Genomic DNA, 16262 nt, shown 5'->3' with positions numbered 1-16262 from the left:
GAGAGTGCCTAATACAGATGATTACTGTGAAGGTCAACTTAATGGGAACAGAAATTGCTGGTACTGGCAACCAGTAGGAACACTTCCATGGTAATTTTAATGCATTGCTGGAGGCTGAGAGTGGACTGAACTTTAAGAATCTAAGGATTCTTAGAATTTAGTCTTAGGGATCCCCATGCTCATGGTATTTGCCGACAGAAGCTTCACACCAGATTCTCATGGTGAAGATTTGAGAAAAGTAAACATTTAAAAGTGAAAATTAACAGTTTTGAGATACACCAACTTCATTTTCTATGACAAAGGTTTACTCTTGAAGAGAAACTACCAGAGTCTTATCTGACCTGAAAAAAGACAATTAATTCCAGCACCCTCTAATCTTTTTATTTCACACAAAAGAAAAAAACAAAACAAAACTAAGGTATCTTCTAAAAGTCACAATCCAAGGACTTCGAACTCACTAAAACAATGAGATTTAATCATGAGGTTATAGAATATTCCCCCTTCCCTACAACTGAAGAAAATCTCAACAGAGCTTCAGTATAGTAACAGTGCATTACAACTGAGAAAGATGTAAAACAATAGACTCTATTTAAGAAGGACTTTCTGAAGAAAGCAGGGAAGGATAAACAAGGGAACTGTAGGAAACTGAAGCTATAAAAATATTAAGTGTAGCCTATAGTTATAAAAATGTTAAATGTAACCTAACTCCTAGCAATATTATTATAAAACCTCACATTAAATGCCTAATTACTTGTGTTTCTGTTCCCCAATACATACATGTCTGGCTTTGAGCAAAAATTTTACAACCCAGTAAAGGGCAAAAATGAGCATTCTGAAAAGATAAGCATCAGAACCAGACTCAGAACAGGTCTTGTAATTATAAAAGGATTTAAAGTAACTACGATTAGTACGCTAGGGCTATTATGGAAAGTAGACAACATGCAGGGACAGAGAGACAATGCAAGCAGGGATGAAAACTCTAAGAAGGAATCAAAAGGAAATCATAGAAATCAAGAACACTGTAATAGAAATGAAGATTGCCTTTGATGTGCTAATCAGTAAACTGGACTCAGCGCAGAAAAGAATCATTGAGTTTGAAGATAGGTCAGAAGAAAATTCCCAAGCAAAGATAAAATACAATGAATGTTTTTTTTTTTTTAAATGTCAAGATATTAAAGATCTGTGGACAGTTTCCAAAAGTATGTGATATACATAATTGAAATACCAGAAGAAGAAAGAGAATTATTTGAAGTAGCAATGATCTAGAATTTCCCAAAATTAATGACAGAAACTATACCATAGGAAGCTCAGAGAATACCAAGCAGGATAAATACCAAAAACCCTACAATGACCTGTATATTCAAAATACAGAAAACCAAAGAACAGCACCAATATTCAACTGGATCTAATTGACATTTATGAAATACCTCATCTAGCATCAGCCTTCATCTCAAATTCACTTTGATATTCACCAAGAGAGGCCACATTCTGGGCCTTAAAATAGACCTTAACAAATTTAGAAAAATAGAAAAAGTAGACATAATGGAAAAACTAGAAAATGATAACAGAAAATTATCAGATTTTCAACACCCTTGAAGATTAACAACAAACTTTGAAATAACACATGGCTCAAAGATGAAGTCTTACAAGAAATTTAAAAAATATTTTTGGGCTACCTGGGTGGCTCAAACAGTAAAGCAGCCCGACTCTTGATTTTGGCTCAGATCATGATCTTTCAGATTGGCTGAGTCTGGTGATGGACTCCCCACTCACTGGGGAGTCTGCTTGAAGATTATCCCTCTCCCTTTGACCCTTCTGCTTGTGGTCTCTCTCTCATATAAAAAAAAAATTTTTTCAACTAAATGAATTGTGAAATGCAACAGTTGCGGCACTCCGAGGGAAATTTATTACATTGAGTGCACATATCTGAAAGAAGAAAGATCTGAAATCAGTAATCTTAACCTATGAGGAAACTAAAGGAAGAACAATTTTAATTTCTTTCTTTGGGACCAAGTTTTCTAATATGTATCACGGTCCTTCTTCCCAAAGAACTTCCTTTAACAATTCTTAAAGTGTAGATCTGCTGGCAGTGAATTCTCTCTTTTTATTGTATGACTAGCCTTGATTTTCCTTCATTTTAAAGGGTATAGAATTCTGGAATGGCATGTGGGTTTTACTTTTTCCAGCACTTAAAACATTTCACTCCATCATCTTCTGTCATGTTATCTAATGAAAAGTCTTGCTATAACTCTTTTTCCTCTATGGGTAATTTGAGTTTTTTTCCTTGGCTGCCTTTAAGATTTTTATCTTTGTCTTTGGTGTTCAGCAGTTTGCATATGATAGACCTACTTTTTTTTCTTCCTATTTTGGTATTAGTATTACTTAATATTTCCTGAGTTACTTGGTTCTGTTTGGTGTATTCCATAGCCATATTTCTTAAAGTATTTCTTCTGCCCCATTTTCTGTCTTCTGCAGGGACTCCAGTGATACATACTTTACCCCATTTATTACTGCCCATCCAATTTTGAATGGTGTGTTCTCTTTATTTTTTTCCCCTTTTTTTTTTTTTTTTTTTTTGCATTTCACCTTGGGTAATCTCTATTGATCTATCTTCAAGTTCACTGATTCTTTCCTTGGCTTTGTTTAGTTTGCTGATGACTTTGATAAAGGCTGTCTTCATTGCTGTTACTGTGTTTTTGTGTCCAGAATTTGCATTTGATTCTTATTGTTTACATATCTCTGCTAAAGAAACATATCAAGTCTTAAATGTTGTCTACCTTTTCCATTATGGTCTTTAACATTTATTAGTTGTTTTAACTCCGTATTATGATAGCTTCAATACAGTCTCTTTAGACTCTGATTTTTCTTTGTTTTTATTTTTTCAAGTTTTATTCAATTAGGTAATCTCTGTCCCAACGTGGGACTCAAATTTGCAATCCCAAGATCAAGAATAACATTCTCTTCCAACTGAGCCAGCCAGGCACCCCTCTTTTTTTTAAAAAACAACATTGTTGAAGTGTGATTTATATTATACCATTCACCTATTTAACATGTACAATTCATAAGTTTTTTGAATACTCATGAGGTTGTGCAGCCATCACCACAATCAATTTTAGAGTATTTTAGTCACTTGAAAAAGATAACCTGAACATTTAGCTATCACCCAGCAGCCCCCCAACCTTCCTAAGCCCTAGGAAGTCAGTAATCTTTTTTCTGTCTCTATATTTGCCTATTCTGGACATTTCATAATAAATAGAATTGTGCAATATGTGTTCCTTTATGACCAATTTTTATTGCCACATTGATGTCAAGGTTCAACCTATTGTAACATGGGTGCTAATAACATTCATTGTGAGGATATTTCATATTTTGTTTATCTATTAATTCATTGGTTAATATCATTTGGGTTATTTCCAATTTGGGGATATTGTGGATATAATACTGCTATGAACATTTGTATACAAATTTTTGTGTAGATATATTTTCCATTATTCTTTTTTTAAAGATTTCATTTGTTTATTTGTAAGAGAGCAAAATAGCAAGAGAGAGAGCACAAGCAGGGGGGAAGGGAGAAGCAGGCTCCCCACTGAGCAGGGAACCCAATGTGGGGCTAGATCCCAAGACCCTGGGCTATGATCTGAACCCAAGGCAGACACTTTAACCGACTGAGCCACCTAGGTGCCTCTGAATAGTTGTTAATGGGAACAGTAGAGAGAGTGGTGAGCCATGCTTAGTCAGAAGGCTTAGGGGGACAGAGACCATCAGAAAGCACATGAAGATTTTTGCCAGCAGGTCAGAAAGTCATCCACCTGGTGACCATAGAGGAGTTCATTAATACCAGATGGTTTCTGGGGTACCTGCGTGGCTCAGTTGGTTAAGTGTCCGCCTTCGGCTCAGCTCATGATCAAACTGTTTTCAAAAGTAGCTATACAATTTTATATTCCCACCAGCAGGGGATGTGTGTTCTAATGTTTCCATATCCTCATCAATACTTATCTAATGGTAGTTGTGTGGATTTACTTCTGCTGATGGCTAATACTATTGAGCATCTTTTATGTGCATATTTTCCATTTGCAATGCATGTATTCTTTGGAGAAATGTCTGTTCAGATACTTTGCCCATTTTTAAATTGAGTTTTCTTTTTGTTATCAAGTTATAAAAATTCTTTATATATTCTAGATGCAAATCTCTAAGCAGATATGTGAATTACTAATATCTCTCCCATTGTGCAGGTTATCTTTTCACTTTCTGATAGTATTCTTTGATGAACAATAGTTTTAACTTTGAGGATGTCCAGTCTGGTTTTTTTTCTCTTGTTTGCTTGTGTTTTTGTTGTGATATCCAAAAACACATTGCCTAATCCATAGTCATATGCCCATGTTTTTTTCTAAAAATTTTATAGTTTAGCTCTTAAATTTTGGTCTTTGATCCATAGTGAATTAATTTTTTCTATATTTCGTGAGAAAGGGGTGGGGAGAGAGTGGGCCATGGCTTAAATGTCAAAAGCGCTTGCTGTTTTTTTATCAAATTTTTAGTAGACTTTTTGGCTCAATGTTTCTACATTTTGTGTATGCCTTTAGGACAATTTCCTTAGACTTTAAATGGTTGGGTGTTTGAAATAGCTTTTACCTTTATGCTCTCTATCTCTCTATCAAATAAATAAATGAAATCTTAAAAAAAAAAAAGTGGGGGGGGCACCTGGGTGGCTCAGTTGGTTAGGCCTCTGCCTTCAGCTCAGGTGATAATCCCAGCATCCTGGGATCAGGGCCCCGCATCAGGCTCCCTGCTCAGCAGAGAGCCCGTTTCTCCCTCTCCCTCTACCTGCTACTCTGCCTACTTGTGCTCTCTATCTCTCTGTCAAATAAGTAAGTTAAATATTTTTTAAAAGTAAATAATAGATTTTACCAGTTATGCTTGTGTTATTAGGGAACATGTCCATGAAGCTCTGCAAGCTGCCATTCCTGAAGTAAAACTCAGGTTCTATTGTTTTAAATATTTTATTTATTTATTTGACAGAGATCACAAGTCAGGCTCTATTTTTTTTTTCTTGCTTCTCTCATGTTCTGTAATAGTTTGTCGAAAACTCGGCATATTCTAGAGAACACTAGATAGTCAGATAAATAAAAATATATACGTACATTTTGCTTATATATTTAGAGGTAAGCATAACTTTCCTTCTGCTGATCCTTCAGCATGAGGGTATGTGCTAATCTAGTCAGGAGTTGGACTGAGCTTGAAATTTGCTGTTGCCCAGCTACCCTCAGCGATTACCATGATGGTTATTCTCAGTGCGCCGTAGGCTTGATGTTTTTAGAGTGCAGGGGTTCTCAGCTGAGGGTGATTTTGCCCCTTGGGGGACATTTGAGACTGCCCAGCATACTTCTGATTGCCATAACTGGGAGTGTGCTTCTAGCATCGCTGGTGAGTAGAGAACAGAGATACTGCTAAATATCCTGCACCTCACAGGAGAGCATCCGTAAGAGAATTATCCAGTACATAATGTCAGTAGTGCCCGAGTTAGGAAACACTGCTCTAGAGACATTTTATGTTTCAGGTGGTTTGCTAGAGTGTTTTCCATAACATTTGCTTCTCTCTTGGCTGACTTCGCGTTGCCCCTCAGAGACAGTCTTTCTCTTGCAGGTCTGAGTTGTAGTCCACTGTTATTTCTATTGGACTCACGTCAGTATATTGGTGGCTGGCATGTACATTGACATGTAGACTGTCAGTATGTGCCAAGTATGTTTTAGCCAGGTACTGTGAATCTGAGGCTTGGCGATAGGGCCTTTCAGAAGTGTTCACATTCTTATCCGGTTGTAGTACTGTGCCTGGCACCACATGTTCTGGTTGCCAACTTAGGAGGACTTATTTTTGTTTTGTTTTTTGAGAGAGAGAGAGAAGACACATGAGCAGGAATGGGAAGGACAGAGAGAGAGAGAATCTTAAGCAGGCTTCATGCTCAGTGTGGAGCCCATTGTGGGGCTTGATCTCATGACCCTGAGACCATGACCTGAGCTGAAATCAAGAGTTGGACCCTTGACAGACTGAGCCACCCAGGTGTTCTGGGAGAGAGGTTTTTATGAATAGACTTTATTTTTCATATTGGTTTTAGGTTCACAGGAAAAAGTAAGTGGAAAGCGTAGAGTTCCTATATATCCCCTGCCTCCAGACATGCAGTTTCCCTGATTATCAACATCCTGTGCCATAGTGGTATATTTGTTATAATCAGTGAACTTAAATTGAACCACCACTGTCACAAAGACCATGGTTTCATTTTGTGTTGTACAGTTGGTGGGTTTGGACAAATACATGACATCTATCCACCACTAGAGTATTGTACAGAATATCCTTACTGCTCTAGCGTATTCTTCATGCTGTGTGCTTATTCCTGTTTCTCTTGGGGAAAAGTTCTTTCCTTCCTTCCTTTTTCCCTCCCTTTCTTTCTTGCTTTTTTTTTTTTTTTTTTTTTAAAGCAAGAAAAAAAGGGAGGGTTTTGTCAGCTACAAAGGGTTTTCACCAATGAGTGCCCTAGTGGACATTGTGCTTTTCTTCTCCGTGCAGATTAAGGCTTTTGTTCCAGAGGGGAGGCAGTTCAGTAGAGTTTGGCAGTGGCTATTTTTCTATGCACGCAGGTGTTATTGAGGTCAGAGGTGGTCAAGATTCTCACTAGTCTGTGTAAAAACCTAGTAGGGTTTGTTGACATGAATAAGTTGGTGCAGATCGTTCTGTGTGGGACCTGTAGGATTCATCCTAGCCACACTTGGCCGATAGCAATTCATAAGGAATTTTTAGTTGAATATTCTTAGGACCTTGTATGTCACTCAGCCTTGTCCACTATAGGTTAGCAAATGCTTGGGTCCTTTTTCTTCTTACATGTACTTGTTTTTCCTCAGAGACCCAAGCTGGTTGGTTGTTTAACTTACACCTCAATTCTCTCATGTGTTCAAGAAGAATGATTCATGTGAAATTTGTCTAACCTTTCATTTGAGGAAAAGTGGAGATAAAATTCTTTTCAGTGCTCTACACTTCCAAAGTGAAAAGGGAACTTATTACTTTTTTTTTTTTTTTTTTGCTGTAATTCTTTGACAATGGATGTTGAACTGAAATCTTCACAGAGCATCTAATTCTTGGCTTAAGTTCTATGTTCTGGAGTAAAATATTAGGGTCCCACCTAAGCTTATGACCTTATTTTATCTTAATTAAGTCCTAATAGGCCCTGTGTCCAAATATAGCCACAGTGGGGGTTAGAGATTCAATGTATGAATTTGGTGGAGGTGGGGCACACAAATCAGCATAATAAGAAACCATGCCACAGAGAGATACAGAATTACCTTAGTTTACTTACTGATAAAATAGGGGAAATCATGGACTTATTGTAGTGGGTTATTGTGAAGCAAAGCACTTAGAAGTGTGCTTAGAGCAAAGTGAGTGCTATGTACTGCTGGGTGTTACTATTTCGTTTCTTTGTCATTTTTGTTATTTAGCTGTTGTGTTATTTGAGTATCCTGATATGTCCTGATTTTCAAGTGCTTACTCCATACTGTATATGTAATTAAATTAACAGAACTTAGAACTTAAAAGACTTGGCTGAGGGAAAACATGAAGAGAAGTTGTGCAGCCCTCTCTGTAGAAACTACCAGCATGTTCAACAGTTCTGCAGACAGTGGCCACTCTGGACAGCTTCTGACTGGATTTTTCACACCAGCGCAATACCAACTATTTTCTCCTCTTGGAGACGTGGTAGCATGAAGGTCACATGGATGTGTCTCCATGCATTGCACTCCAACCTGTGGATTGGATTGTCTTTCCTTTGGGGTACATAACCAGAACTGGCTCGCAGACACTGAACCTATTTGAGCGTCTTGCTTTGGGAAAGTCATCTGAGGTGGGAATTAAAAGTCCATCTTTATCTTTACTGATAAAGAAGACCCAGTGGCAAAGGTATGTAAAGAAAAGGCTACACATCCCAGAGCCAAGAGTTAAAATATCTTTCTCTCTGTTAAAATTTAGGTTATGACACATGAAAAGCACTTTTACAACCAAGGGACAGGAGAGGGGAATGTTTTCATTCACAGGTTTCTGGCACATGGAGTGTAGCATGTATCTTCAAGAGAGAATTGCAACTAACAAAGTGGTGAATGAATTAAATCAAAATAGCAATCCTTTAAGATGTGTATTTATATGATAGATAGCTTTTGCTAAGTTACATATGTTTGATTTCTAGTTTTATGTATCAAAAAAAATTCCCCTTTGGTCCTCACTTTGGTCTCTGAAATGTCTTACTGTGTTTTGATTACAAATAAAGGTGGGTTTTTTTTGACAAATAAATTCTAATTTTTCACCTCTTTCAGGAGTTGATGTACTTAAGTTCACTAATTGAGCTCTTTATGGAATTTAATCTGGAGCTAGATAGTGAACTCTTTTTCAAAGTAAAGGATGTTAATGTAAGCTTTGTGTGACTTACTTGTGTAAGGAGCCATCAATTTAATGGAGGATAAATTAATGAGGTGAATGAGCCGGTGGATCTTCCTGAAGTTGTGTTCAGTGTGAGCTACTTATCAGGGTCTTGATACTTTGGTGGTGTCATCTTGATTTGCTGTATCAAATACTGTGAAAATAGCAAATCTTTGTACTCCAATATTTGTGTTATGTAGGAGAAGGAAGTTGGGGGAAATTGGAAGGGGAGATGAACCATGAGAGACTATGGACTCTAAAAAACAATCTGAGGGGTTTGAAGTGGCGGGGGGTGGGGGGGTGGGAGGTTGGGGGTACCAGGTGGTGGGTAATATAGAGGGCACGGATTGCATGGAGCACTGGGTGTGGTGAAAAAATAATGAATATGCTAAAAATAAATAAAAAATAAATTAAAAAAAAATCGTGACCACCGACCATGGTGTACCATAGTATGCAAATTTTATCTGTGGCCAGCAGATGGCAGTGTTCAACCCAGTTCAGTTCAATTCCATATGATAACTTACTTGATCAGCTAAAAATTTCCTGCCCACCTACCTCAAGTCCTGGTAGGTGTTAGGGATGTGGCAGTAAACAAAAACAGAACCACTAATCACCCACATAGAGTTTGTTGTTCTGTACTACCTATAAGATGAGAAAGCCTTTAAATAATCTACAAAAAGATAAAGTCTTTAAATCTAAACCTTTAAAACTACAGGATGTGGTCCTGTTGTCACATTGGTGGATGTGGAAGGTAGTGGGGATGAACACACACAGAACCAAGAACCAGCATAAAAAAAAAAAAAATTTAAAAAGGTTAGTAGAGGGGTGCTTGGGTAGCTCAGTACATTGAGCATCCAACTCTTGATTTCTTTCTTTTTTAAAGATTTTATTTATTTACTTGACAGAGGGAGAGAGGGAGAGAGAGAGAGAGGAAAAAAAAAAAAGCAGGGGAGCATCAGGCAAAGGAAGAAGCAGACTTCCTGCTGAGCAGGGAGTCCAATGTGGGGCTTGATCCTAGGACCCCAGGATCATGACCTGACCTGAAGGCAGATGTTTAACAAACTGAGTCACCTAGGTGCCCCCCAACTCTTGATTTCTGCTCAGGTCATGATCTCAGTGTCCTGAGATTGAGCCCATCAGGCTCCACACTGGGCATGGAACTTGCCTAGGATTCTCTCTCTCCCTCTATCCTTCCCCATCACTCCTTCTCTATATCTCCCCCCACCCCCCAAAAAAGAAGTCAGTAGAGTCACAGAGACAGATGACAGTGTTTCATTGGCAGTAAAATCTTGTTTCAATAATGATCATAGGGAAGCAACTGAAGTTTAGGGTCATGATGCAGTCTATTGTCTTATATTTAAGACTATGAGAGCAGAGTCTCTTACCTGTAACCCCAGGCCAGATGTGTTTAGAGTCATAATCTTGGGGATTTTGGAAAAGCAATATGCCTTATATTATGTAACACCTCCAATGTAATCTGGGGGAGCCTTCTAATCAAATGCATTCATACTTATGCAATAAAATACAAGAAAATTCACACTATAATTTATATACACCATCCCTATGCCAATTAGGTTTGTTTTGCCAACAGCTTTCGGTTTTCAGAGATGTTGGAATGGCAGATAAGTATTTTGGATCTATAATATATTATTCCATGACAAAAAAGAATCCCAACCCAAAAAATCTCCAAAAAAAAAAAAAAATTCGAGTTTTCTGGAAAATGGATTGTCCGTCTATAGAAGCTTGTGAGAGTTTGATTCTGTATAGGCAGACCTCGTTTTATTGCAGGACACTGTGTTGTGCTTCACAGATACTGCATGGGATGGTTGGTTGGTTGGTTAGTTGGTTTTTTACAAATTGGCACTTTGTGGCAGCCTGACATTGAGCAAATCTGTTGGTGCCATTTTTTCAACAGTATTTGCTCACTCATGTCTTTGTATCAGATTTTGGTAATTCTTACAGTATTTCAAAGTTTTTCATTATTATTATACTTGAATTGCTGCAATCTCATGATAAAACTCTGATGGATGAGGAGTTACTTCTTATGGATGAGCAAAGCAGTGGTTTTGAGATGGAATCCACTCCTGGTGAAGACGCTGTGAAGATTGTTGAAATGACAGCAAAGGATTTAGGATATAACATACACTTAGTTGATAAAGCAATAGCCACAGGTGGAGAAGAGGGACTCCAATTTTGAAAGAGCTTCTACAGTGGGTAAAATACTGTCAAACACCATCACTTGCTACAGAAATCATTTGTGAGAGGAAGAATCAACCCAGATTGCAAACTTCATTGTTGTCTTATTTTAAAAAATTGCCTTTAGCAACCACCACCCTGATCAGTGTGTAACCATCAACATGGAGGCAAGACTCTCCAATCACCAAAAAGATAACCACTCATTGAAGCTCAGATAATGGTTCACATTTTTTAGTAATAAAATATTTTAATTAAGATATACCCATTGGGGGCGCCTGGGTGGCTCAGTGGGTTAAGCCGCTGCCTTCGGCTCAGGTCATGATCCCAGAGTCCTGGGATCGAGTCCCGCATCGGGCTCTCTGCTCAGCAGGGAGCCTGCTTCCCTCTCTCTCTCTCTCTCTGCCTGCCTCTCTGCCTACTTGTAATCTCTGTCTGTCAAATAAACAAACAAACAAAAAAAAAAATTAAAAAAAAAAAGATATACCCATTGTATTTTTAGACGTGATGCTTTTGTACACTTACAAGACTACAGTATAGTGAAAAAGAGAAGCACTCTCAGTGTTGTGAGAATATAAACTCATGACTTTTATGTGCACTAGGAAACCAAAAAGTCCACTTGACTGGCCTTATTGTGATATTTGTTTGCTTCATTGCTGTGCTCTGGAACCAAACTTATAGTATTTCTGACTTATGCCTATGTTTGTTTATAAATTTGTTCAGTACTGTTAGGTACTGGGTATTGTTATTCTTGAATTTTTAAAAACTGAAATGAATTAAAATTAATTTCATTTTGAGAATGTTTAGCTTAATGTGGTATTTTGAGAGAATTAAGACTATTGCAGTATCAGGATTGGAAATTATGACTTTGGTAAAACGAATGTTTTGCTCATTATCACTCACAAATTAAACATGACTTGGGATTTCTGCTAAGTTTCAGTGTATTTACCAATTGAAAAACACAGTTAACTAAAAAAAAAAAAAAAAAGACACTGGATTAAAATAATCAAAGCCTCTCGTTGTTTACGGTCATGAAGACTTTGGTTGTCAAGTTTTATTTAACTTGAAGAAAACATGAAGGAAATTTACCACACTATCTTGGTGGTAATATGGTGCTAATGATCTTCATATAATCTAGGTTTCAGAAGATTGATTTTTAAACTTTTTTTTAATTAAAAAACGAAAACCTAAAAACATTTTTGTCACAATTTCTCTACGTGACAAAAGATTCTAAAAAAAAGTTATTTCCAGGAAGTCAGGAGGATCTTCCAATGGAATGATGATAGTAGAAATGATGAGGATGAGAGCAGAATGGCAGGGATGACTGAAGAGTTCATGGAGCTTTCAGAAGGCAACAAAACCAGAACAGCTTTCTTAGTTTGGTGCGTTATGCCTTCTACTACCTGATTTCACAACGCATCTAAATTTGTTTGCTTCATTGTTAAGTCTTTATGTTGTTTTCAAAAGTACTTGGAGCAGCTTACGTAAGCATATGTAAAATAAAAGGTTAAACAAGTACATGTGGGAGAGAAAATCAGGGTCACAGGGGAAGAAAACTAAGGAAGGATGGTAGGGGAAAGAGTGGGAAGCTGGGACATCACCTTTGTACATCTTGGCTTTGAGCTTTTTAAGTACCCAGGTTAGAAGAGAAGCACTCTCAGTGCCATGAGAATATAAGCTCACTGAGGTTAGAGAGCACCGTTTATTCATTGTCACCATTCTGGGACACAGCAATATGTCTTAGAATAGGCATGTGATAAATATGTATTAAATGAATAAAGATTTACAGTATCTCTAAGGTTAAAAAATCACAGTATTCATCTGCGAAAACAGAACTTCTTTTAGCATTCAGAAATTTCCTCTTGGTCTTCAAAAAAAGACACTGTGGTTGCAGGGACCAACATTCTTGATAACATTTAGAAGAACAGTGTGGCAAACTTTATATGGGGATTTCATTTAGTGTTTATATATGATTTTTAAAAAAGATTTTTTTAAATTTATTTGACAGAAACACAGCAAGAGTGGGAACACAAGCGGGGGGGGGGGCAGAGGGAGAGGGAGAAGCAGGCTTCCCAATGAGCAGGGGGCCTGATGTGGGACTCGATCCCAGGACCTGGGATCATGACCTGAGCCGAAGAAGGCAGACGCTGAATGACTGAGCCACTCAGGCACCCCTGGTTTATATATTATTAATTTGTTCATCGAGCATACATTTCTTGATCCAAGTTTTCCCAAGACATGCTTCAAAAAAGTGTCTATAGAAGAGCAAGAATGTAATTAAACAGATAGGGAAAAGTGTTAGAGGTTGTATAATACAGTCTCCTTGGGGATTGCTGCTGGTACTCAACACCTAGAAGAACATGTAGCACATAGTAGGGACTTGGTGGCTATTTGTTGAGTGGGTTAGTGAAGAGTTCATCATGGAAGAGAAGAGACTTCTAATGAGAAGGGAGCAGAATAGGAAAGGACTGGGGGAGATGTTGCTGGTGGCCTAAGAAGGACAATGTATGTGGGCGTGGGGAGTACTGGAGGCGCTTGGTGAGAGGTTAGTCTGTTGAAATAAATCCGAGTCCTATCTGGAATGCTATCTCAGGGAGTTTTATTTTATATTATGATTGTTAATTTTTTTTTCCATCAAAACCTGATCTTCAGCTGAAGGCAAGATAGAAGAGAAACCTAATGTAGATTACGTACCAACACATTTGACACTCGTCCTCTTACCTAATACCCCAATTATCCTCTCAAGTATTGTTCCTATTTTCCATATAAGAAACTGAAGCTTAAGAGATTTGAATGACTTGCCCATGATCACTATCTATGAAAGAAAATTCTTACTCTTCTTAATTCAATGAAATTCTCATTCTAAAAGACTGACAGTTGGGGAGAACTCAGGGAACGGAGCTGTCCTTGCAGGTCCTGTGCTTGTGCTCAGGTTTATTGTATTTGGAGAACAAGTCCAAAGTCTTCACTCAGCTGCCTTGCCTCCTCATTTAGTCTTTGGAGCACAGAGAATAACTGAAAGTTGTAACAAAGCTATGGGCTAATGTTTAGGGTATACACATAGAAACATCACCCATGAATTATTGTGAATTGCCTTTGGTGGTGAGACTGCATGCAGATCTCTTTTGGTTTGCCTCTGGCCATGTTCATGTGAATGAGAGCATCTTTACTTCCTGCCACCAAGAACACTTTTAGATGCTAAGATCCTTGCCCAAGAGCGTGAATGCCCACAGAGAGAGTGGTTATTTCATATTTTGCCTATTGTAGACTAACTCATAGTCAAGATATTTAATGAGCTTAGGTTTGTGTCTGCTACTTGGTAGATGCTCATGAATATCAGCTTTTCATTTTTGACAGTCAAGCTCTCCCATGTGCTTATGCTTGTGGCCTTGCAGATTCAGTGTGATAATCATATCAACATAAAAATAGATTCAATATTCACAGAAAGGATAGGCAATGGAGATGCTTTATTATGGGATTATTATGAGTTGAGGTTGGTGCCTCAATATGTCTGTCTCTCCTCATCTCATGGCCTTTCACTAGAAAGGAGTGTGAAGGGATAAAGAGACCCTCTGCTCAAATCCGTACAGATGATAAGAACCCAGCAGCTTCTTAGCCATCTTCCTGGTACATAGGTAATTGTTCAGGCTGCCGAGGGAATCTGAGGAAGAGATGCTGAATAGCTGTTAGAAATATTTTAGGAATCATGCAAAATTAGAGGAGTTGCAAACGACAGGCGAAGGGTCTGGTTTTCTAAAAAAGAGAGACACGTTTTGACCCTTGGATGGCAAATTCCATTTCATTTCTCGGAGTCTGATGGGGATTCTCAAAAAGGTGGTGTGTGAGCATCTGCAGAGGAAGCACACACGCCCCTCCCCTCCCTGTGGCCCCCTCCACCCCCCGCCTGCCAAATCCATTCTTCCAAGTTTCACAAAGAACGGGACATGCCAGACCAGGGCCATTTCTTCTGGGATGGATTGCCAGTTGGATAGCTCAGAAGGTCATGTATTTGCATCTCAGCCAAGAGTCCTGATACAAATTAATTTTATTTATTTATTTATTTAATTTTAGTGCCTGTTGTGTGTCAAGTACTGTGATAAGTACTGGGGATAATGGAGCTAAAGGAGTTCAGTTTCATGATGTCAGAACTACTCTGTGTTATCGAATTAACGTGTACAAACGAGTGGTGGAATTAATTAGATTGGTTACCTAATAAATGACTTAATAAACATATTTTTGTAACAATGATTATACAATTTTTGGATAAACCATAAATGGTAAGAAAATGTTATTCATTGACAGACCTAGTCAGAAAGATGATTTGTTGTGCATGACAAAGACCAAAATTGAGATGAATTATAATAATAACAAAATTCTATGTTCCTTTCTGCTTATTTTAAAAATCTAATTGTTTGTATGTTTGTGAATTTGTGTTAAAGATTTAGTGATAATGCATATAAACCTTTGTGATTAAATAAAATAAAACCTTCCTGAAAAAATCCCTCCTCCTCTCCAAAGAACAGTGTCGGTGCCTACAACCACAACCACAACTACACAGCCACACCAGTCTTGGGAGAAGGGTGGGTGGGGAGCAGGAGAATGTGTCTAGGTCGGCCAGAAGCTCATTATTACAATGTCTGTGTGCTTCATTCTAATGAATCATTTTTTCCACTGGGACATGAACTCTTCCAGGTCAGGGCCTATGTACTGTAACCTTAATATCTTGCAAAATGCCTGGACCCTCACAAGTTCTCAATAAGCACTTCTTCAAGAGTATTTTCTTCTTCAACCCCCCCCAAAATCCCTTAATTTGATCTGATATAACATTAATTATGGAATAGCATCTGTATTAGTTTCTCACTGTTGCTGTAACAAATTGATAAAAAGTTAGTGGCTTGTAGCAATACAAATTTATTGTCATTACAGTTCCAGAGGTCAGCAACCCCCCAAATCAAGGTGTTGGTAATGCTATGTTTTTTCCTCAGGGAGGCTTTCAAGTGAATCTGTGTTCTTTTCCTCTTCCAGGACCTAGAAGCCATCCACATTACTTGGCTTGTGGCACCTTCAAACTGGGAAATTTCTGACCCTTTTTCTTGTCACATTTCTTTCTTTGACCATTCTGTTAGAAGTGATTCTCTACTTTTCTTTTAAAGATTGATATGGTTATATTGGATCTACCTGTATCACCCAAGATACGGCCATAAAGAGTAACCTATTCACAGATTATGTGATTACAGTTAGGACTAGGGTGTGGCCAGAGTAATGGGGAGACCATTACTCTGCTTATCATAGCCTCCAAATCAGAAAGGTGATAGTGATAAGGTGTTAAACTCTATGCAGAATATTTTACTATGCCTCAGTTAAACTGAATACTTGAAAATTGTAGCAAAGAACCAGAACAGTAAGGAGATTTGGAGTTGTGCCAGTCTAAGGAATAGGAATAAATTCTAAATAAATTTCTAGTCTAAAGGAATAGGAAGTTTAGCTTAGAAAAGACAAGATCTACATGTAGGGATCCAGTGGCAGTTGTGGTTTGCGGAGGCATGAAATGACTGCTTCTTCAAAATATCAGAAAATTCTGTGTCATGACAGGATTGTACACTTGTGTTGTGAAATCC

Source organism: Mustela putorius, unplaced genomic scaffold (genome assembly GCF_011764305.1).
Source record: "Mustela putorius furo isolate JIRA1106 unplaced genomic scaffold, ASM1176430v1.1 tig00000224_pilon_pilon_pilon, whole genome shotgun sequence".
In the NCBI taxonomy this organism is placed as follows: domain Eukaryota; kingdom Metazoa; phylum Chordata; class Mammalia; order Carnivora; family Mustelidae; genus Mustela; species Mustela putorius.
The sequence above is the reverse complement of the archived record's forward strand: the minus strand, read 5'-3'. Positions refer to the sequence as shown.